This window comes from Marmota flaviventris, chromosome 8 (genome assembly GCF_047511675.1).
Source record: "Marmota flaviventris isolate mMarFla1 chromosome 8, mMarFla1.hap1, whole genome shotgun sequence".
NCBI lineage: Eukaryota > Metazoa > Chordata > Mammalia > Rodentia > Sciuridae > Marmota > Marmota flaviventris.
The window spans coordinates 25119105-25141577 of NC_092505.1; the positions used below are offsets into that span (position 1 = coordinate 25119105).

Genomic DNA, 22473 nt, shown 5'->3' on the forward strand with positions numbered 1-22473 from the left:
AAGTTTATATATGAGGCAGAATGTCATGGCAAAAGGGTGTTACAGAGGAAAGCAACTCAGGACATGACAACCAAGAAGCAGAGAGAAGGTTTGCTCACCAGGGACAAAATATAAATCTCAAAGTCATGCCCCCACAACCTACCTCCTCTACCCACACCTACCTGCCTATAGATTCTGCCCAGTTAATACATCTACCTGGATTAATACATTGATTAGGTTATGGCTGTTTTTAACTTAATCATTTCAGCTCTGGAAATTCTTGCATTGTCTACCACTCAAACTTTTGGGGGGATACCTCATATTTAAATCATAACAATGCTATACTTGCAAATCATTTTTAAGTTTATGGGCTTTCGAAAGGAGGTTTAAAGATATTATTTTTGGCCTCAAGATTCTACTAAGGAAGAGAGACATGTTTGTAATATAAGTAAATACCACTGAATGCAGTGAAATATGTGGTGGTATAAAAAAAGAATTGAAATAGAAGAGGCAAAGGTGAATCTGCCCAAAAGTAAAGCAGGAGAGATCTAAAAAAGAGTCAATCTTAAACATGACAAAATATAAAAAATAACCCAGGGAAGGGTCCGTGGACCCCGTTTATTCAACAGGGATCATGGACAAAATTTGCATTTCTGATTTTTATTTTCCCAGCCATTTAACTTCCTACCGATCCATTACCTTTATCTACCATTTCCATTTTGAGATTAATATAAGCAAAAGATTTGCAGGAAATTTGAATAAAGGGAAAAGATGGTAATAAATTACTATCATAAAACATGTAAAAATACATTTAACAACACCTCCTTAGGTTATTTTATCACTTTTCACTTCTCCTTTTTCTCTGTTTTCTAGAATTCAAAGATAAGGTTTATCTGGTAAGTCTCTAGATTTGTTGCTATTAGTGAAGTCCTTCCTAAAATATTATGTGAAGTTCCTAACAGTGGATGGCACACAAGAGTGAGAATGTTCTATTATTTCCCGATTCATCCTAGAACTCTATGGTTTTTATTGATTGAACAAATATGGATGAAAAATCTAGGCAAAGGTGGAAAATTGCCTGCATATGTCATGGCTTGACTCAATATGGTTTTCTTTATTTCTTTTTAAATTTTAAGATAATATTCAAAACCATGCCATTTCACATAAGCATTCCAATATTCATCTTGCCAAACGTTTGGATATTGTGGTCACTGGTATACATAGTTGTTTAGAAAATTTGATTAGAACTAGAAGTGGCCTTTGTAGCCCATATATTGATCATAGGATCAATCCTCTTATTCCAACCATGTGCGTTGGCTGATACGTGCTCTGGTACACTTATTTTTGAATTGAAATACATAAACCCTAGAGGGACTTTGTAGGCCTAGCCAAATAGATGGCAATGAAGTGACCAGAGAACTGAAAATGAAGACATTGCAAAGGTATGCATTTCAAATGATAAGATTCAAACTCTAGGTTTGGAATGGTCAGCAATGAGCTAAAAAATAGTAACAATAAAGAAGGAAGGAAGGAAGGAAGGAAGGAAGGGAGGGAGGGAGGGAGGGAGGGAGGGAGGGAGGGAGGGAGGAAGGAAGGAAGGAAGGAAGGAAGGAAGGAAGGAAGGAAGGAAGGAAGGAAAGGAGTGAGGGAGGAAGGAGTGGAGGGAGGAAGGAAGAAATTGAATTAGTCAATCAGTCTTAGTAAAGACTGATCAAGGTCTTTCCTTCCTTCCCAATAACTTATTCAGTTGAAAAAATAGATGAAATCAGCATTGGAGATAGTGACTTGTACAAGTCAGATGAAAAGAAAACCCATTTTGCACTTAGGCAAAATGCATTTAGCTTCAAAGAGACTCCCCCCCACCTTAATTCCTATGTTTTTTTTTTTTTTCTATATAGGAAACTAAAATTGGGATATCTGTTCACCATGTTTTAAATTTGCATTACCAATTAAAACAGACTAAGGTGAAATCAGAGATTCTTTCAAGCATGAATCAAACTAATAACAACTCTACTTTTGCTGGTTGAGATAATATCAAAGATCCAAACAGCATGAATACCAAATTGCATTATACAAAGTACCAAAAATAACACTTCCTTTATTCTGACAGAATTCACATAAAGAATTGTTCCATTTATTTGTTACCACTCTTTTGTAAATAAACATTGATACTTTAATCCACACAGCCAACCTTATTATAGTATTAACCATAATAACAATGTCTTACATGTTATTATACATGAAAGGAGACACGGTGTTTTTATCTTTAGATCCACATGAAATAATGTAAATTCAAGTTCAACACATACAAATAATATTTTTTTTTCCTAAATTCATAAACATTTTTCTGGGATACTTAGCTTCTAAATATGATATTCAAGTATGAATTTGAGCATGAAAACTACAAAGAATCATCAAAATTCAATTCAAAATAACTTCTTTTCTATTATATATTGAAAACCATACATTGCATTATATGTGCCTAATCCATCTGGACAATTGTTTATGATTTACTCCAGGGATAATAGAAAGCCAGAGAGTGGCACCTTGTAGAATTTTTGTAAGACTTAGCAGTTTTAGTTGATTACTCCCTTTTCTCACATTTCAATTCAATTTAATTGAACAAATATTTGCTCTACATATCTGCATATATTAGCTTCAGAGATGAATAATACATAGTCATTACCCTCCAGGGGTTAACAGCCTAGTGGGAAAAGAAAAATAAATACAAAATGAATTTTTATATGTGACAAGACAAGATGAATGAGATGATTTTTTTTTTTTTCCCTGAAGTGCTATGGTGGGGTAAGATAAGTGGTTAAGAGCTGCAATGAACTAGAGTTCTTAAATGTCATGGAAGGAGCTGTCATTTGGGGTGAATCTTGAAGACATGGGTAGACTTGCAACTTTACATACCTGTAACAAACCTGCATGAACACTAACATTGTTATTTCTTTCTTCTTTTTTTTTTTTTGATTTTTCTGTATTTATTTGTTATTTTTTTCCCTAACCACTGCTGTGCACTTACAAATACTATTTTCTGTGCCTCATTACTGTTACACTTTTTCTTCATTCCTTAATTTCTTGATTCAGTGTACACAGGGTAATTATACTTTTTGTATGTCTGCCAAAAGTGTAATTAAGGTAGGCCTCTTTTGTTCTATTTTAAAGTTCTACTTTCTAAAAATTGATGTCTGTGTATATGCAAAAGGAATATGTTTTTTAAATTTTGAATTATTTAAACAACAAACATATTTATACTGAAACAGTACAAAGTATCTATCATCTGTTTCCCCACTCTAAAAATTACAAAATAGCTTCATCTTATTCCAATAATTAATTTTTAGAAAACATGAAAGATCATAAACTATCTGCAGATATGTTGAAATTCTTGTACAACCAATTTGCAATGAAAAGGGATAGTGAAAAAACACCTATGCTTACATCAAAGCAGAATTTTAATTTTATTAGAAATAAGGCCTAAAGAAATAGTTTTCCCAAATAAGCAGCAAGGCTAAATATACCCAGAACATCAGTAATAGTCACCTAAAGATGAAAGCCAACAAGTGTGACAAATTTGGGCAATCCACTTAACATTTTCAAATCATCAGTAACTGAAAATATTATTTTTTTTCTTTGAAAGTACAGCAGACAACATATAAAGATTAAATAGAATCTTGAAACCTTGGCTGATCATCAGAACATGATTCAATGCTTCATCACAAAAGCATCTATAGACTAGAACCAAAATAAAACCGGTAGAAAAATAAAGAACTTCTATGGCTTCTGCAATTGAAATACATCCACAAATACAACCACACCAAACTGCTCAAGGTGTTCTTGCCCATTAGTGATCTGTAATTCAGTCTAGTCCTCTGTAATTCAACCAGATCACCAGAACTGGGATAGTCTGTCCATATCAGAGACAGGATTCATTTTATAGTCCTTTTGTTTTTTTAACTTGATCCTCATTTCAGTTCAATGAGTAGACAAGAATGATGCTATTATATGTACTTTACAGATGAGCAAACAGTATCATAGAAGTGCCATGATTTGCCAGCCATGAATGTCCTGAGCAGAGAGAAAACTATTTTCTACAAACACATAGCAATCCTAAGAGTTCATCCACCAAGGTGTAAATAAATGCCACTTGTCTTGTCATTTTTACTGGGACTTTCTGACTCCTGCCCCACCTTTAGTTTTTGTGATGCTGTTGGTTTGTTTTAGTCATATGTCTCTAATCTGTACTATTCTCCTCTATCAGGCATGGAGCAATCTGTCCTGAATTAGAAAAGAGGTGCTAGAATGTGGGAGTGGTAGTTGACCTACATCTGAACAATTTGCATATGATTCACCACAATTAAACAATTTGGTTTGAAATAGCTACAATTAAGTTATTACCAGAGAAGTATTTACTAGACTATAAAATCTAAATTTATCTTCACATACGCCCTTACCAAGAAAAGGGCCACATTTTCTGCACTTTTAAGTAAAGCAAATACTGAAGCAAATTCCTCCAAATTAGCGTTTATGTTGTTAAATTATTGGCAGTTAATTAAATGTATGGTTATTTGAGTTATTTCCTTAAAAATTATGGGTTTAGAATAGCAAAAAAAGAATGAAACTATGGTAAACAAGAGATCCTCAGTTTTTAACTATCTATCTATATATAATATAAATTACATATAATACACCAAGCTATCATAAAATTGTGAAGAAAGTAATGTAAAAATATGAAAAAGAAAATTTTGTCTATATTAAAACATCAACTTATGGTATGCATGAAAGACTCAAACTGACCAATAACTGTGTTGGATGATTTCAAGTTTAAGTAAGTAGATACAATATACACTCAGTCAGAATAAGCAGCATCAATGGGATGGTTTTGAAACAGTTAAAACAAATTAGACATATTTTATAATCAGAAATAGCTTCTTTTCCCTACCTTTATAGGTGTGTAAAATGTTCTCTGATTGGTTGTTAAGGATGCCCTGCAAAAGAAATAGACAATAGATGAAACAGAGAATAATAAACCACAAGGACTGCTTAACATTTTCAACAATGTGAGAGTAGGTGTGTACTTGCTGGGTGTCCATGACTGTGGGAAGGCTCCTCTGTTCCCTCCTCATACATGAGGTTGACAGTGCTCACAGTGACAAAGGGCACAGGCTTTAGAAAAAAAGCATTATATGTGGATTGAGCATTTTTGCGGTCTGTGGAAAATGAATATAGTGATTAGGATTCTGTTGTTCACAACTATTAACCAATTTAATAATTTTACTACTGACAGTTGGTAAAGGGGCAAAGCAAAAAGGAAAATCACATCATATTGCTAAAATGATTTTTAAAAAACCCTAATGAGCAACCAATATAAAAACAAATAATTCCAGATCAAATAACATCTTTTTATATCATTAAAAGTATAGGTACAAAAATTGTTATTCATTTTGTGGATATGATAAAATTTTGGTTCCAAGTGATCCAAATCCTACACTTTAGGGATTGCATAGAGTTGTGATCTGGCATAGGGACTTGCTATCAGGAAAATTTTGTGTCCTTCATTTAGACGGAACTAGTCTTGGGACTAGAAGATAATTTAAAAGTCAACTGGTCCAACTGCCTTGCTGTACAGATAAGCAAAGTGAAGTCACTCAGCAAGCTCCTGGCAGAGCTAGGGGTAAAATTCCCATCTCCTGGCTTCATGCTCATTCCACAGCATTAAGTTGTTTGATTCTTTGGAACTTCCAAGACTGAAAAGAAGTGGAGGGAGTGGAATCATGAGTATGGTTCTGGTGAGTTCCATCCACTGAATGAAACTTCAACTTTTTGTCCAAATGAGCGATCCATGCCATCGACATTTACTCTATTTACATCATTCAAAACTCCTTTCCTTGGTGAAGAGAGACAACAAAGAATCAGATGATAGGATTCTGGTCATAAGCTGCTTACAAGTCAATGAGAGAAAGTGTGTGTGTGGGGGGGGCAGTTAAGAGGAAAGCAAATGCTCTGCAAAGCTGGCAATAACACAAGTAGCTGGATCTGAAAGAAGCCACGCAGTAGTCCTTCACATAAAATCTGTTTTCTGGGCCAATTTTAAACAAAGAAAATCTACCATTTGTTCTGTAACATGTGCTTCTCCATTCTAAATTGGTCTGTACTATTACAAGCAATAATGTTGCTCCCCAACTAGACTTTGTACATTTTTAAAAATATAGCCCTGTGATTCTTAACTAACAACATACAATTTTGGTAACAATTAATAAATTGTTTCTTATAAATGCTTTCAAATGGCACACAATAACCCTTGTCTCAGTCTGTTTTGCTATATTCACATAGTAACCTTTATGTTTACAGACAGTGCAATAGCAGAATCAACATCACCTAAGCCTAGATTTCACTGCTACACTATCAAGACCTAGAATTCTAAAATAGGAGCTGAGCACAATAGCTGTGAGAATATCTTCCTGTGCTATAATCTTAGCAAAGGCTTGTGTGTGCCACTTTGGAAGATCAGAATGTCAGTCATATGCATCTTCCCTTGCTGGACAATCTCAATGATTAATTCATGTTTCCTTTGCAGAATGTCAAAGGATGAATGTAGTAAGTTTAAAAGTCAGATCAGATATAAAAAAGACATTGCATAAAAATGTTTTTTTAATTGTAAGATGTAAATAACTAGAAAGTTAGAGATGTACCCAGCTAGAAGACCTAGCATCTGTAAGGACATAAAGCACAGTATAACACTAAGATGTAGTTGCTGGATTTTATTACTCAAAAATTTCAATTCGGCTTAAACTAAAAAAGAATGTTGAGACAAATATTTTTTATGCCAATGTTTAAACAAAAAGTTTGTAGAATGAATTAAAAAGAAATATATTCTATGAAATAGCAGCAATAGATAAAGAATGAAATATGTTTACTATTTTCTATAAGAAGACATATGATCAGAGTTCAGCAGTCTTTATTTTATAGGTGTATAAATTTATACATACCATATCGTAGGTGGACACAATTATGTTTTATGCCATCAAATACACTAAACACTTAAATACATACATACAATACATTATGTATTTTATGTTCTCAAAGATATTTGATTAGATAGGAGGATTTCAGCTTTTTGCTACCTCCAAAATCTAAATTATGATAAATAAACACATCTGCAAGTTTCAAAGTGACATACATTGTGCAGAGTACTGTCAATTGAAGGCAAAAATGCCACAATATAGAAGAAAAATTTTTGCAGAGTAGGTGAAAGACAAAGAAGAAATAAATCAAGTTGCTAGTGTTTAATATAAATTAATTAGGAACTCTGATTCACTACTCTCCTCTTCCACTGAAGGGAGCATTAACATGCTGCCAAAACCACGTTGAAAATCTCCTATTTTAGGAAAATGTAGTTTGACCAAGATAATTTAAAATACCGTGTAAATGTATTCAAGATTTCCTTCTGAAAGGCTTCAGTTCTTTTATCAGATTAAGAGGTCACAACAAGTTTGCATTTTACAAAGAGGAAGTTGCTCAGAACATTTAAAGAACAGGAGTAAAATTAAATCTTAGCATTTCTTCCAAAAGTACACAAAAACAAGCCAAATTCAAAATGTCTGAACACGTCTGACAAGATAAGCATGCTCTTTATAATGAACATATAAGAATTTTGCTTCACGTACTTATTAAATCAAATTTATTTTATCAAATTTTAAAACATAGTAGCATCCACAGGTCTACTGAGTAAAGAACTTGAAGACTGCCTAGATAAGCCCTTTAATTTTCCAAAAACATAAATGAATGAAGATGAATTTTATAACATTTTGAGTTAAGCATAATTTTAGAGCCCCACCATGTTTCATTTTGATTTTCCACAAGGCTGAGTTTTGTCATTTTAGGAATAATGATCATGAAAACTCTCCCAGTGTTTTAGTTATGAGATTTAACTTTTAAGCTCTTCTTTTAAATTCAAATCAAGTAATATCTTGTAATAGTATGTTTTGATTTCAAAACCTATTTTTCTATTTAATCTATAGAAAAATTTATACCCATTAAAAATTAAAAATAATAAAATTCTCACATTAATTATTTAAAAAGCATAAATTGTTTATAAGAAATAAATATACTTTTCCTCCTAGCCTTGTAGACACTCCACTTTCTCTTATATATTCTATAATTTTAATAACCTAACTCTACACTTCAAATCTAAGTCCAGGTTAGGGTTAGGGTTCTTGTTAAGTTTCTTAGCTTTGGTTTCTTTATCAGGAAGATGTGGTTTAATTAATAGCCTACAGATTCTTCTCACCGAAGGATATGAGACCTAAAGCTTTTATAGTGTTACTGAATAACCATCTTCATTTTCTAATAATCAGAATATGGTCTAAATCATTCAAGGCCACTCTGACCTTTCAGAAACCACAGCTTCCTTTTGTGGTATTAGCAGCATTGTGAATAGAAGGGTTCCAACAGTAACTTCATGCCCAAGGAATTTGATAAGGCCTTTTTCCCACAAAGGCTCCATTGGACACAGTGATATTACTTGCTTTCTGCCAAAAGACGTGCTGTACAGATTGATCTCAAGTGATCAGTTTTTTCCAAGTGACAGTTGGAACATGCTCTTTAGGATGGTTCTAGAAGTGTTCTCAAGCAACTTGTAGAAGCCCAGATGAGGTCTTGTCAGCTGATCTGAGAATAGCATAGACTGCGCATTCCAAAGACAGATTGTTAGATTGTCACGTCCAATACCTTCCTGGAATAAAAATCTCCATGCAGGCTAAGTATGGCGTGTTTTCAAATCACAAAGATTCAGAAAGGGTAATTTTTAGCTATATTTATTTTACACTTGACAAAGTAAATTTAACATTATTTGCTAAAAATACAAAAACTTCTACCTTTTGAAATGTATTTTCTCTTGGGTACAATTAATTTATTATTTTAAATTCTCTTGGTCAAAACTACATTTTCCTAAAATAGGAGATTTCCCATGTGGTTTTGGCATAGTACTTTATTATGAAAAATTTCCCAGCTTTTGTGTTGGAAAATACAAAACAATTAATTTTCATTGAAAACATCAAAAACATTACAGTCAAAGCAAAAAAAAATTCTTGCTCTTACTAGTGTGTTTATACTTCCCAAAGTAATTAACAAACTTATATAAAAATATAACATTGATGGTAGTAAGAGCTATGAAGAGATACAATGTAGGGAAATGAAACAAAGGGTGGGTTATGTTTCTAAATGAACTGGGAAAATTAGGAAGACTAAAGATTTTAAAAGTGACTATACTGCTTCCTGAAGGCTATCAGCTATCACCTTGATTCTGTTATTTTGGAAATTTGAGACTGAGATTCCCCTTTATGTCATCATGTGAACTTTTTATAACATGAGATAACAACATACCTCATTCAATTTTTTATGACACTTGCATTTGATTGTAAAATATCTGAAAAAAAAATATAAGCAGAGATTTGATTTTAAGTACATAGTGATTAAAGAAAAGGATCCAGAATGAACTTAATGAGTTTCATCTAGCTTTGGATATTATCCTGGGTCATTTACATATGTTAGTTAAAGACTGTAAGGAGAAAAGGCAGTGTCTAGCCACATACCTCCTTCTCCCCTATTACTGATAATCTAAAGAAAAAACAAGGTTCCTTTATCATGATGTCAAGTCTTTCAATCTTTAACACTAACATAATAATTTCAACAATTTAAGATTCTGCAATGTTCTAAATGTTTCAAGATATTATTCCCTAATTACTTATTGATGCAGGTATTACTAAAAAATGAAGGCAGAAAGGTTAAATAATCATTTATGGAACTTCATCTAATTGTTAGTAAGAAAGATGGTACCAAGTCTTAAGTTTGCAGACTTTGAATCCATTTCTTTTTCTATTATATCATAGTGTCTCAAAATTCAATTTAAAAGAGTGAGAGAGGGGATTCCCAAATCAGAAAAGCAATCCTGTTTTTTCCCCCCTTAGGGTTGATTCTATATAGTAACAAATAAAATAATCAAAAATCAAGTGCCCTAATTTTCTTTTTTTTTTTAATTTTTTAATATTTATTTTTTATTTTTTATTTTTTTACAAAGCTCATGACATATCATCTTCCATACATTTGATTCAAGTGGGTTATGAACTCCCATTTTTTACTCCAAATACAAGTTGCAGAATCACATCGGTTACACATCCACATTTTTACATAATACCATATTAATGACTGTTGTATTCTGCTACCTTTCCTATCCCCTACTATCCCCCCTCCCCTTCCCTCTCATCTCCCCTCTCTACCCCATCTGCTGTTGTTTAATTCTCTCCCTTGTTTTTTTTTTCCCCCTTTCCCCTCACAAACTCTTATATGTAATTTTGTGTAACAATGAGGGTCTCCTTCCATTTCCATAGTTTCCCTTCTCTCTCCCTTTCTCTCCCCCCACTCGTCTCTGTTTAATGTTAATCTTTTCCACATGCTCTTCTTCCCTGTTCTGATCTTAGTTGCTCTCTTTATATCAAAGAAGACATTTGACATTTGTTTTTTAAGGATTGGCTAGCTTCACTTAGCATAATCTGCTCTAATGCCATCCATTTCCCTGCAAAATCCATGATTTTGTCATTTTTTAGTGCTGCGTAATACTCCATTGTGTATAAATGCCACAGTTTTTTAATCCATTCATCTATTGAAGGGCATCTAGGTTGATTCCAAAGTCTAGCTATTGTGAATTGTGCTGCTATGAACATCGATGTGGCAGTATCCCTGTAGTACGCTCTTTTAAGGTCTTCAGGGAATAGTCCAAGAAGGGCAATAGCTGGGTCAAATGGTGGTTCCATTCCCAGCTTTCCTAGGAATCTCCATACTGCTTTCCATATTGGCCGCACCAGTTTGCAGTTCCACCAGCAATGTACAAGTGTACCCTTTTCCCCACATCCTCGCCAGCACTTATTGTTGCTTGACTTCATAATGGCTGCCAATCTTACTGGAGTGAGATGGTATCTTAGGGTGGTTTTGATTTGCATTTCTCTGACTGCTAGAGATGGTGAGCATTTTTTCATGTACTTATTGATTGATTGTATGTCCTCCTCTGAGAAGTGTCTGTTCAGGTCCTTGGCCCATTTGTTGATAGGGTTGTTTGTTATCTTATTGTTTAATTTTTTGAGTTCTTTGTATATTCTGGATATTAGGGCTCTATCTGAAGTGTGAGGAGTAAAAATTTGTTCCCAGGATGTAGGTTCCCTATTTACCTCTCTTATTGTTTCTCTTGCTGAGAAAAAACTTTTTAGTTTAAGTAAGTCCCATTTGTTTATTCTTGTATTTAACTCTTGGGCTATGGGCATCCTATTAAGGAATTTGGAGCCCGACCCCACAATGTGTAGATCGGAGCCAACTTTTTCTTCTATCAGGTGCAGAGTCTATGATTTGATATATAGCTCCTTGATCCATTTTGAATTAACTTTTGTGCATGGCGAGAGAAAGGGGTTCAGCTTCATTTTGTTGCATATGGATTTCCAGTTTTCCCAGCACCATTTGTTGAAGATGCTATCCTTTCTCCATTGCATGCTTTTAGCGCCTTTATCAAATATAAGAAAGTTGTAATTTTGTGGATTGGTCTCTGTGTCCTCTATTCTGTACCATTGGTCCACCTGCCTGTTTTGGTACCAGTACCATGCTGTTTTTGTTACTATTGCTCTGTAGTACAGTTTGAAATCTGGTATCGCTATACCTCCCGATTCACACTTCCTGCTTAGAATTGCTTTTGCTATTCTGGGTCTTTTGTTTTTCCATATGAATTTCATGATAGCTTTATCTATTTCTACCAGAAATGCCGTTGGGATTTTGATTGGCATTGCGTTGAACCTGTAGAGAACTTTGAAGTGCCCTAATTTTCTAAAATTAGCAACCCTATTATTACTAATTTGGGGCTATAAATGGTTATCCTTGATACAATTCTGCCAATGTTTTGGTATTGGCCTAAAAATATATATGATGTAGCTACTTATTTATATTACCTATGATAGTCTAAAACATATGTCAATATTAGTTTATGAACATATAAGTTAAAAATATAAATAGTGAAATTTGTGATTGGAAAAGAAAGTTATTAGTATAAAATGGAAGATAAACTCTAGTTAATATTGACCCATAAAGTAACTCCTAGGTTTTTATATTATCCCTCGATACTCCAATATTTCATTTATTTTTTAAAAAACAATTTTATTTTTATTTAGCACTCCAGATTTGTTGTAACAACACTTAACTATTCGACCATAAAAGCTACAAGGGTATAAAAGGGATTTATAAATCACCTGCCTGCAATGATCAAACTGGCAATTAAAAAAGAAATTAGATATTTACTGGCCTTTTCTTTCCTTCTTCAGCATTCATCTATGTTAAAGTCTGTATAAAATGATTTTTCATAGTATGATAAACTGAGTTTTAGATCCTCCAAAGATCAAGACGTAAAAGCCCATCATATTTTGGGATAACTGCTCTTATTTCAGGATAAAGATAAGATAATATACACAGTTCCCATTGCTGTTACTTATATACAATTTAAGTTGTCACCAAATTTATGCCTAGGTACAATAAATTGATAGAAACACTGGAGTAACTTGGTTGCCCCATTTCCTATGTAACTAAAAAGAATGAATCAATAACCAAGTTTAATTAATACCCACTGCAAACAATGGGTTCCATTTGTCTCTGAGAAGTATATCAATTAAGTTTTGGGGAAAATGACAAAACATCAAGACAATGATGTCAAATCAATAGGAAATATCAAAGTCAGAGGCAATTGCTCAAAAGAAGATCTTAAATCAATTTTTTTTTAATTGGATGGTATCCAGACTGGGGGTGCCACTCAGCAGTAGTATGTTTGCCTAGAATGTGTGATGCTCTGTGTTCGATCCCCAGCACTCCAAAATTAAAACTATAAATGAATTAGATAGCATCCAGTATGCTCATAAATTCTCATCAACAGTTAATCTTTATGACTTCATTGGGTTCTCTGCAGTAACAAATAACTGAGAGCAAGTTTCCTGGACAAGCGGCATTTACTACCTCCAAAATATGAGGTTTACTAATCATTCACACTTAAATTTTAAATCTTTTCAGAAAATGTTTTACTAAGGTTTCAACTCTCAAATGATACTTGGAAGGGGTGCTTTTGTTCTTTTTTGTTTTAGCAATCAAAAGGCCCCACATGATTCTGTCCTTGGCCCATGACTTCTTTACCCTGAAGTATTAGGAGCCACAAATTTGGAAAAAGATCACACAAATATTGTGAAGAAATCTCGAAATATCTAGCTCATAAATTCATCTATAAATGACAGCAAAACTTTCACTTGCCTTTGCACTTCAAGTTCACTAAGTGGAAAGACCAATCCAGTTTTGTCACAAATCTCTGTATGTAAACTTAGCAGAGAGTCTGGCAAATGGTAGATACTACTTTAACATTTCTTGAATGAAAATGCAAATTCAATTACTTATTTCACCTGAAAGGCCTACCTAACTGTCATTGCTAAACCAGATTCTTCAAGAACCCTACAGATACCAACCCCTCTCCCACTGACTGCAAATCTATGCCTTATAAAATTATTTTTTAAATTCCAAAATTCAAAAGTACAGAAGAAATAATAAAACAGGTTCCAAGTATCCAACATAGATTTAATTGGTATTTCCAATTTTCCATGCTTGCTTCAGTTATCTTTTTCTGTACTTCTTTTTGTTTTTTAAAAAAGTAGAATATAGCTCACTTATCTCATTTCATTCAAGTGTCTTCTCAGAGGTCAAGCATCTTCCCTTGCCACTCAATCTAAAATAGCATCACTCTATAACCTTTGAATTTTCTTGTTCTATTCATTATCTTTCTTAGAATTTATTACTGCCTATCATGTTATATATTTGTTTGCTAATTTTATTTGTTAAAACCTGTCTGCTTTTCAGATTATAAGCTGCTTGCTGAATAACCATTTTAGCCTAAGTTCTACCCACTGCATTCCATTTCCCTGCCACCCAACTCCAAATATCAGCAATAGTCTGAAGTTGGCATGTATATTTTCACAAATATAACCACGCAACACATGCATGATATAAAATTTAGAAATATATTCTTATACAATTATATTTCAAGAATGCATATGCATATAGGTGGGCCAATTCTGTTTGATTATAATGCCTACATACCACTCAAGAAACACTAGTGGATGAATTAGTTGAGCTGCAACATAATTTAGAAGCGATTCCTATCTATATTTCCTCACATGATAATGCAGACTTACTAAGGCCAGGAATCAGTCATATCCTTGGCCAGGTTTTTCTTCTTCATTTTCCTAAAAATGAAACTGGTTTGCCTGGCTAACATGAGACAAAGATAACAGGGTACTATTTTTATTTGCTACATGGTTATTTTCTCCCCATATTTTTTTATACTTTAGAGAGCCTTCCATTCATCTCTATGAGTTGGCCTGTACACATATTGTTTTATATTTTAAGACAAAAAATTATTTTAACATGTTCCAAGTCTAGTAATTATATTCAGGCACTAAAGAGAAAATGACTTGATGCTATTTATTGATGTTTCCCTGAATGAAGTAGAAATATTTCAAATTGCTCTCTCATGATTCTCAAAGACATTTCATGAAAAAATGAGTTCCTGTATATGGAAGTTCCTGCTCAAAAGCTCATCTTATTGGATCAAATTATAGAGCATTTGTATTTTTAAACTGAATCCTTTTTCTTCTGACTTCATTTTCCTCCTGAACAATGTGTATAAACACCACACACACACACACACACACACACACACACACACACACACATACACTAAACGCTCAACTATTGATCAAGAATTGCGACTCAGACAATTTGGAAATCCCCATATTAGGCAAAAATCATTTCTGTTTTTCTTTACAAAATCCAGATAAGGAGTCTTGTTAAAGAAGTCAGTTCCCCAGCCAATATGTTAGAGTGCTGGCCCCACATTTTCTTCTAGCATGTGCAGGATTTCTGGTCTAATTCCTAGGTCTTTGATCCACTTTGAGTTGAGTTTTGTACAGTGTGAGAGATGGGGGTTAAATTGTATTCTATCACATATGGATTTCCAATTTTCCCAGTACCATTTGAAGATGCTATCTTTTCTCCAACATTTGTTTTTGGTACTTTTGTCTATTATGGGATAACTACATTTATGTGGGTTTGTCTCTGTCTTCTATTCTGTTCCACTGGTGTTCATGCCTGTTTTGGTGCCAATACGATGCTCTATTTGTTACTACAGTTCTGTAGTATAATTTACGATCTGGTGTTTTGATGCCTACTGCTTGCTTTTCTCACTAATGATTGCTTTGGCTATTCTGGTTCTCTTATTTTCTAAATGAATTTCATGACTTTTTTTTTCCTATGAAGAATGTCATTGCATTTTGATGGAAATTTCATTGAATTTGTACTATGGCCATTTTGAGAATATTAATTCTGCTTATCCCAAGAACATGGGAGGTCTTTACATTTTCTAAGGTCTTCCTCAATTTCTTTCTTTAGTGTTCTATATTTTTCATTATAGAGGTTCTTCACTACTTCCGTGAGATTGATTTCCAAGTATTTATTTATTTATTTTGAGGCTATTGTGAATGGGATGGTTTTCCTCATTTCACTTTCACCTTTCTGTATATATACAAAGAATATAAAATCAGCATACTACAGTGACACAGTCACATCAATGTTATTAGCAGCACAATTCACAAAAGCTAAATTATGAGTCCAACCTAGGTGAGTTTCAACAGATGAATGGATAAAGAAAATGTGATATATATATATATATATTTTTTTTTTCAGAGTATTACTCAGCCATTAAGAAGAATTACTTTATGACATTTTCCAGGAAATGGATAGATCTGGTGGCTATCTTGCTAAATGAAATAAGTGAATCCTCCCAAAAAACAAAGGCTGAATGCTTCTTCTGATATGTGAAAGCTAACCCACAATAAGGTATGTATGTGGGGTGGGAAGAATAGAAGTTAAGTAGATTAGACAAAGATGAATGAAGGGAAGAGATGGATAGGAAAATTAAAGACAGTGGAGAGAATGTGAATAACTTTCCTCTGTACATATATGAATAAATTACAATGAATCTCACCATAGTGTACATTCACAAGAATTAGGGGTCCTAAATAGAATAAGATATATTCCATGCTTGTATAATTATGTAAAAATTAATTCCACTGTCATATATAACTAAAACAAACAAACAAACAAAATCCAGATAAAAAAAGTTCAGGAAAACTTAGGGAAAAAATTGACAATAAGAACTCTGAAAATACATTGATATATAAATGTGGATATAGAATATTTCTCTAGAACATACAGAGATCTTATACCTACTTTCACAACTGCAAAATTATATCCTCATTTTATGACCAAGAAGACCAGAAAAACAGCATGAATTATGCTATAAAAGATTCTTGAAACAGTTTTATGAGATATTTCTCAACAAATAAAAGCAAAGCATGTTTCTTGATGAATAATAATATTTATATTGCAAACAATCAAGTCACTATACTTGTTTTTTAATTGCAACATGGGCAAGAACAAAAAAATAAAACATGTAGATCTGAAATATGATATATGAAAATAATTCATGACAAAAGAAAACAGAACTTAAGACACTTAGAATCAATTTAAAAATTGTTTCATTCAATTGTAGGTAACAGTCATGATTTTTTAAATGCATAATTTTCTTTGGATAATATACTTAGTGTGCCCATGCTTTACAGAGTCTGGAAGTCATAGTCCCCTGGCAACCTAGCTATACAAATTAATTACATCAACAGCAGGTGGACTGTAATAAGTTGAAGAGTGAACATTGGGAGTTTTTGAATTTTGCTTTAAGAAAAGACATACACCTCTCTTTCCTAGACTTTTATTTTCTCGGATACTTTTTAAGTTAACTGTTCTTAAACAGTGTTTGGTTATATGCCAGTTACTATCCAAATTGTCTCTGTATTGCAACTGATAATTAAAATATGTTTCAAGGCACCTAGTAAGTGGGTTAGACATACACACAACTGGAAAAATGATTAAGTGAGATAAGTGAGTATACATAAGAACAATGCTATATATTGACAGATATGAACAGGTTATTACAGGGGTGTGAATTAGAGTCTTTCTATCTTTCTGTCCTATCAGAGTCAGGAAGAAGGTGACAACTTGGCTGATTTCATGAAAAGGATAAGAATTAATTGGAGTTGGAAACAGTTAAAAGTTGCGGTGTGATGAGAAAGCACCCAAAGGAAACAGTTTAAGGAAAGACTGAGAAGAAATAGCACAACATAAAAAAGAAACTACTGTCATTGAAATATTACATAGAATATAAGGCAGGGGTGGCTAAAAAGAAATGAGAAAAATCCAAATAAGATGAGATCACAGACTACTGTGTGTTGTACTAAAGGGTCCACCTGAATTAGTATAGCAGATGATTTTTTATTTGCCAAACCTTATACAGTGTCACTTGGTGGCTTCGTTTCTGTTTTAAAAAACCATGGACTTAATAAAATAGAATATTTTAGTTGATTACTGTGTGATGCCACCCTCTTGAGTGGTCATTTTCTTGGTACTGAGCCACGGGGGACTTAGGCCTTCCCTTGGGAATAATTCTGGCATTCCCGCGTGTAGACTGTCCCGTGTGTGAGATCTCTGCCCTTGCGCTACTAGTGGGACAGCTCTGGTAGCTCAGGAGTTGGGTATGACCCATTGGGAATTGGACAGCCCACTCCCTGTCTTATTTGGCAAAGAACATTCCATGGAAAACCTTTGATGTCTCCCCATACAAATAAAGCAAGCATGGGCACCCTCTCTCTTTCCAGTGTGGAAGCTTGATCTGTAAGATAAGAGAGCTGTCCTGCCCCCACGTTCTAAAATTACTTCCTCTTTCCTGTGGTTTCTTCACCATTTTCCCTTTCTTAGCTTTTATTCCACAGCCAGCCCATTATATACAGTGGAACCCTAAATTCCACTGCCTGCGCGGGACATGGGTGAGAGATTGCCAGTATTTTTAACAGATGCAAAACTGGGTGCTTGTGGCATTGATGCTGTATTTACCACTTCTGCTATGGATGGTTGATATGCCTTCAGTGTATTTGTTGGGAACTATGTAAGATTTTTCTACAGTGTAGGTTATTTAGGTAAGACTTGGGATACTGAAGAACAGTAAGAGGGCTTTAGTAATTCAGAAGAGACATTTGAGTCAAAATTAAGGCCAGAAGTTTGGAAAGTGGAGAGAAAGCAGCCAAACAAAGAAACAGTGGTGCATAAAGAAGAAATACTATCATTGATGTATTGAATAGTTCAGATGAGAATCCTGCCCAAGGCAGTGGGATTATACAGGGAGAGGAAGGAAAGTTTCAAGAAATAGTTAGGAGGGTTATAGTAGAAGGGGTCAGATATGAGTAAACAGGGGTTAAGCAGGAGCCAATAATAACTCTCAAACTTCAGTTTGGAACACTGGTTCATTCTGAGGCCATCATCTCAGATAGATGTTTTAATTAAGAGCAACAAATATTAAGAAGAAAATTCTGAGACATGGCTTGGAGATTTGAGACACATACTGGTAAACTATAAGCTACCTAGAAGGCAGTGGAGAGGTGGTTCAGGTAAGTAGTCACTTTGTTGGAATAAAAATTGCAAGAACTATGAGCATACTAGTAAGAGGTAAAATTATAGGAATCAATTTGCTCAACTAGAAACAGTGTTTAGATTTAGGGGAGAATGACTCCACCAAGGATAGATAATAAAATGTTCATAAGAGAAAGCAGAGAGGAGGAAGGATGAAAGATGAGAAAGGGAAAAAGGAGAGAGACTCACAGAAGCTGAGACAAACAGTACTAAGTTAAATGCATCAGACAAGTCTAACAATGGAAGGACTAAATATGCCCCTTGGGGTTAACAATCATGAGCTTTTGGGGTGAATATATAAAGTAAGAGAATAATTTCAACAATACATATTATAACAAGAAAATATATGTGTGTGTGTATATATATGTATATATGTATATAGTTTTTCTTAAGTTTATTAAAGACTATTTCTTTACATATAAAATACAAATAAAATATTAATGTGAAAATAAGCTGTCTTATGCTGTTTTAGATATGCAGAGAGATGATTATTATACATTTCTTTATTTATTTAAAAAAATTGTTATTTATCTCATTATCGTTGCCTTTGGAAAATGACTTTCTAAATTATTCAAAGAAGCATACAGAATATATTAATTTATATCATTTAAATAATTCCCATTAGGAGTTAGAGAGATTTTATACTATAAAAATTTTCTTTTATGTCTTTGGGATATTTTTTAAACATGGGCAAGACATTTATGGCCTAAATTTTTTATAAGGTGTGATCATAGGTAAAAATGTGAGAAGTGAGGCAGGTTGAGTTTTCCTGAACATCCAAATCTCCTAAAGCAACGAATCACTGTTATTAAGAGTGGGTGCTCTGAATATTTTGCTTGAAAGTGAGTCCTCTAAGTAAAAGGGGCATTTGTAGCATGACTGTGAGAAGAAAACCCTGAAAGGTTGTTTCTGATCCAGGATCATGAAGAAGTCTTCTAAAGACTCATGCCAAGGCCCACTCCAGACCTACTGAGAAAGTATCCAGGAATGGTTTGGGGCATATGCACCTTGCAAAGGCTCTCTAGGTGATTCTGATGTGAACATGTAGGGAAGAATCACTGTCCTACATGGGAGTAAAGATTACTCCACGTGTACAAGCACAGGCGCCTTATTAGGATAGCCTACCACAATAAAATGCCATAAAGTCAATAGAATTATTATCCTGGAGTTCTTTCATCCACCATAAAACTGAAATTTTCTTCACCTCGACAAGAGCCACAAGGTGGCCAATAGAATCATACATGTTTTTGACTTTTCTATTAAGAAACTAAAAGGGATCCCAGGAACACCCAGCTCTGTTGGTTTCAGTTACTGTTTCTAAAATATCGGTTTATGATTTCCCCAGTTTTCCAGACAAATCAAGGTTAAGATATAACAGAACAGATCACAAATTTTTTTAAATAGCTAAATTTAGCTATTTAGAAACATTACAACCATATGCACTACACCAAAGTATATGGTTACACAATTTCCATAAGAATAATAATGGATATCACATGAATTTATTGATTTAAAATGGCCAAAGGACTTGAATAGTTTTTCATTATGTGTGTCTCTTAGCCATACTTCCTTTTTTAAGTAACAGAAGGGAACATTAGATGGGTAGGAATGAACATTCATCTGCATTTTCCCTTCTTCCTTCTTTAACTTGCTCACTTACACTCTGTTACAGTTTAGATATAATACCCTCTCAAAGGTGTGTGTGTTAACACAACAATGCTGAGAGGTAAAATGATTAGATTATGATAGCTACAACCTTCATCAGGGAATTCATATATTTCATGGATTTTGGACTAATTTAGGTAGGTAATCTGTGGCTCGAGGGAGTAGGTCATTGGGAGTGTGCCCTTATGAACTGTTATGTTGTCCCTAAATCCTCTCTTTCTACTTTCTGGCTGCCATGAGCTGGGAAGCTTTCTATGACATGCCTTTCTGCCATGTTTGTTATCCTCAGACCCAGAGCAATGGAACTGAACCATAGACTGAACTTCTAAAACTGTGAGATCCCCTAATTTTTCCTCCTCTAAGGATGTTCCTTTCAGGTATTCAGCTGCAGTAATGAAAAGCTGACTAACACACACTCTCTCTGTGGAATAAATTCAAATGTGGCTAATTACTAGCACGTTCTTGGAAGCCATAGGCAAAATGTGGGTGTGTGTGCATGTATGTGCACACACATGTGTACTGGAATATACCTTTCTTTTTGGTAAATGGAAGCTGTAATCTGGTAATTTCAAATTAGATACACTGTTCACAGTGTAATTACATGAGAGAGAAAGATATGGTGAGGAGAGAGATCTCAGATATTGGTGTTTGGAAAGAGAAGGTGCTAGAGAAGAAAAATGGCCAAATTATATTGTGTGCATGCACCAGAATGTGAAAATAGATCGCACTGTTGTGTATAATTATAATGTACCAATAAAATATATAAATAATTTTTAAAAAAAATTGATATATTTAAAAATTTGGAGATATTTTCCCCAATACAGTATCTTAGTTATTTTTAACTATGCCTAATCTGCACACTGTTTAATTCTTCCCCCATAGCTAACAAGAAATGGAACATATTTATATTGTAGATGCCATCAGGAAATGGCCAACAGGAACCCGTGAGAGCTTGTACAGGGCGATATGTACTAATCTAAGAAGTATTTCTCTTTTTGCCTGTTTGTAAATTACATGAAGAGAAGAAGGTTGTGGAGTTTTTCAAAATAGTTCCCCTATTTCTGCTTCAGTAACACCTATCCCACAAATATTCCCTAAAAACTTACTGTTCTAAGGAATCCAATTCCTCCCTAAATCATTTGTTTTCCATACAAATTTAATCTAAGACATTGAATGATTCTCTCCTTGGTGCTCTTGGTCTTGGTCAAAGTCATCATTGTAAAATAGAAATTAGAAAAAAAATAATCTGAGTAAATTTTAGACTTTGATCAGGAAAAGGGAAGGTTTAGATTCCCTTAAACATGTGAATTGTGTTCTCTAATGAAAAGAGAATAAAAAGTAACTATGAAATTTCAGGAGGATGAATGTAGGTTTGCAAAAAACTAAGATTTGCATACAGATTTTAGATAGCTACTAATCCAGATACATTGTTTTTTTCCCCCCAATAAAACTACCTTTCTGTGCACCCCATTCCTGACTCCCCAACCTTTCAGCTTCTTAATACAACTTGCTTCCTCTAAGCCCGGACGTTTGCACAGGCTATTCTATTTTTCCAATAACCACTCAACCCATTTACTCACCTTGAAGACACTTCTTGACTAAATATTATGTGAAAGGCAGATATCTAAACATCAGGGATATATTAGTGAAATAGGAGAGACACCTCTGCTATCATGTACCTATATTCTGTAAGGTATGGTGCAATTACTTCAGAATTGCACCACCTTGGCACTATTGGTATTTTGGCCTACACAATTCTTTCTTGTGGGGGCCTACCCTGTGCATTGTAGGATGCTGAGCAGCAGCCCTGGCCTCTATCCATCAGATGCCAGTATCTCTCCCCTAGTTATGGCAAGTCAAATTATCTCCAGGCATTGCCAATTGTCCTCTGGAGACAGGGGAGGCACAATTACACTGAGATGGGAAGCCCCAGGTTCCTTGTTAGCCATTATAATACTTATAATTTTATATCATTTAGTGATTATTAAATACTATCTTCTCCCCATAGAATGCACAAAACTTTTAATTTTTCCTCACCATGGTATTTTTAGCTTCTAGAAAAACAACAGTACATAGTAGGCACTTAAGTAAATTATTGTTGAGGTAACTAATTATATCAACAGGCAAACAACTCTACCCTCAAATCTGAGTTAGATGTTTTTGGTTACTACATTAACTCTATTT

At 34.0% G+C, this 22473-nt stretch overlaps 1 long non-coding RNA gene across 1 annotated transcript in view; it reads right to left on the minus strand.

Annotated features, from left to right (window-relative positions):
* The window catches only part of LOC139706768 (uncharacterized), a 97052-nt gene that overhangs the window by 36830 nt on the left and 37749 nt on the right, over positions 1–22473 (minus strand). The window contains exon 2 of the long non-coding RNA XR_011708417.1: positions 4925–4970. This is a non-coding gene — a long non-coding RNA (uncharacterized lncRNA). The remainder of the gene's footprint in view (positions 1–4924; positions 4971–22473) is intronic.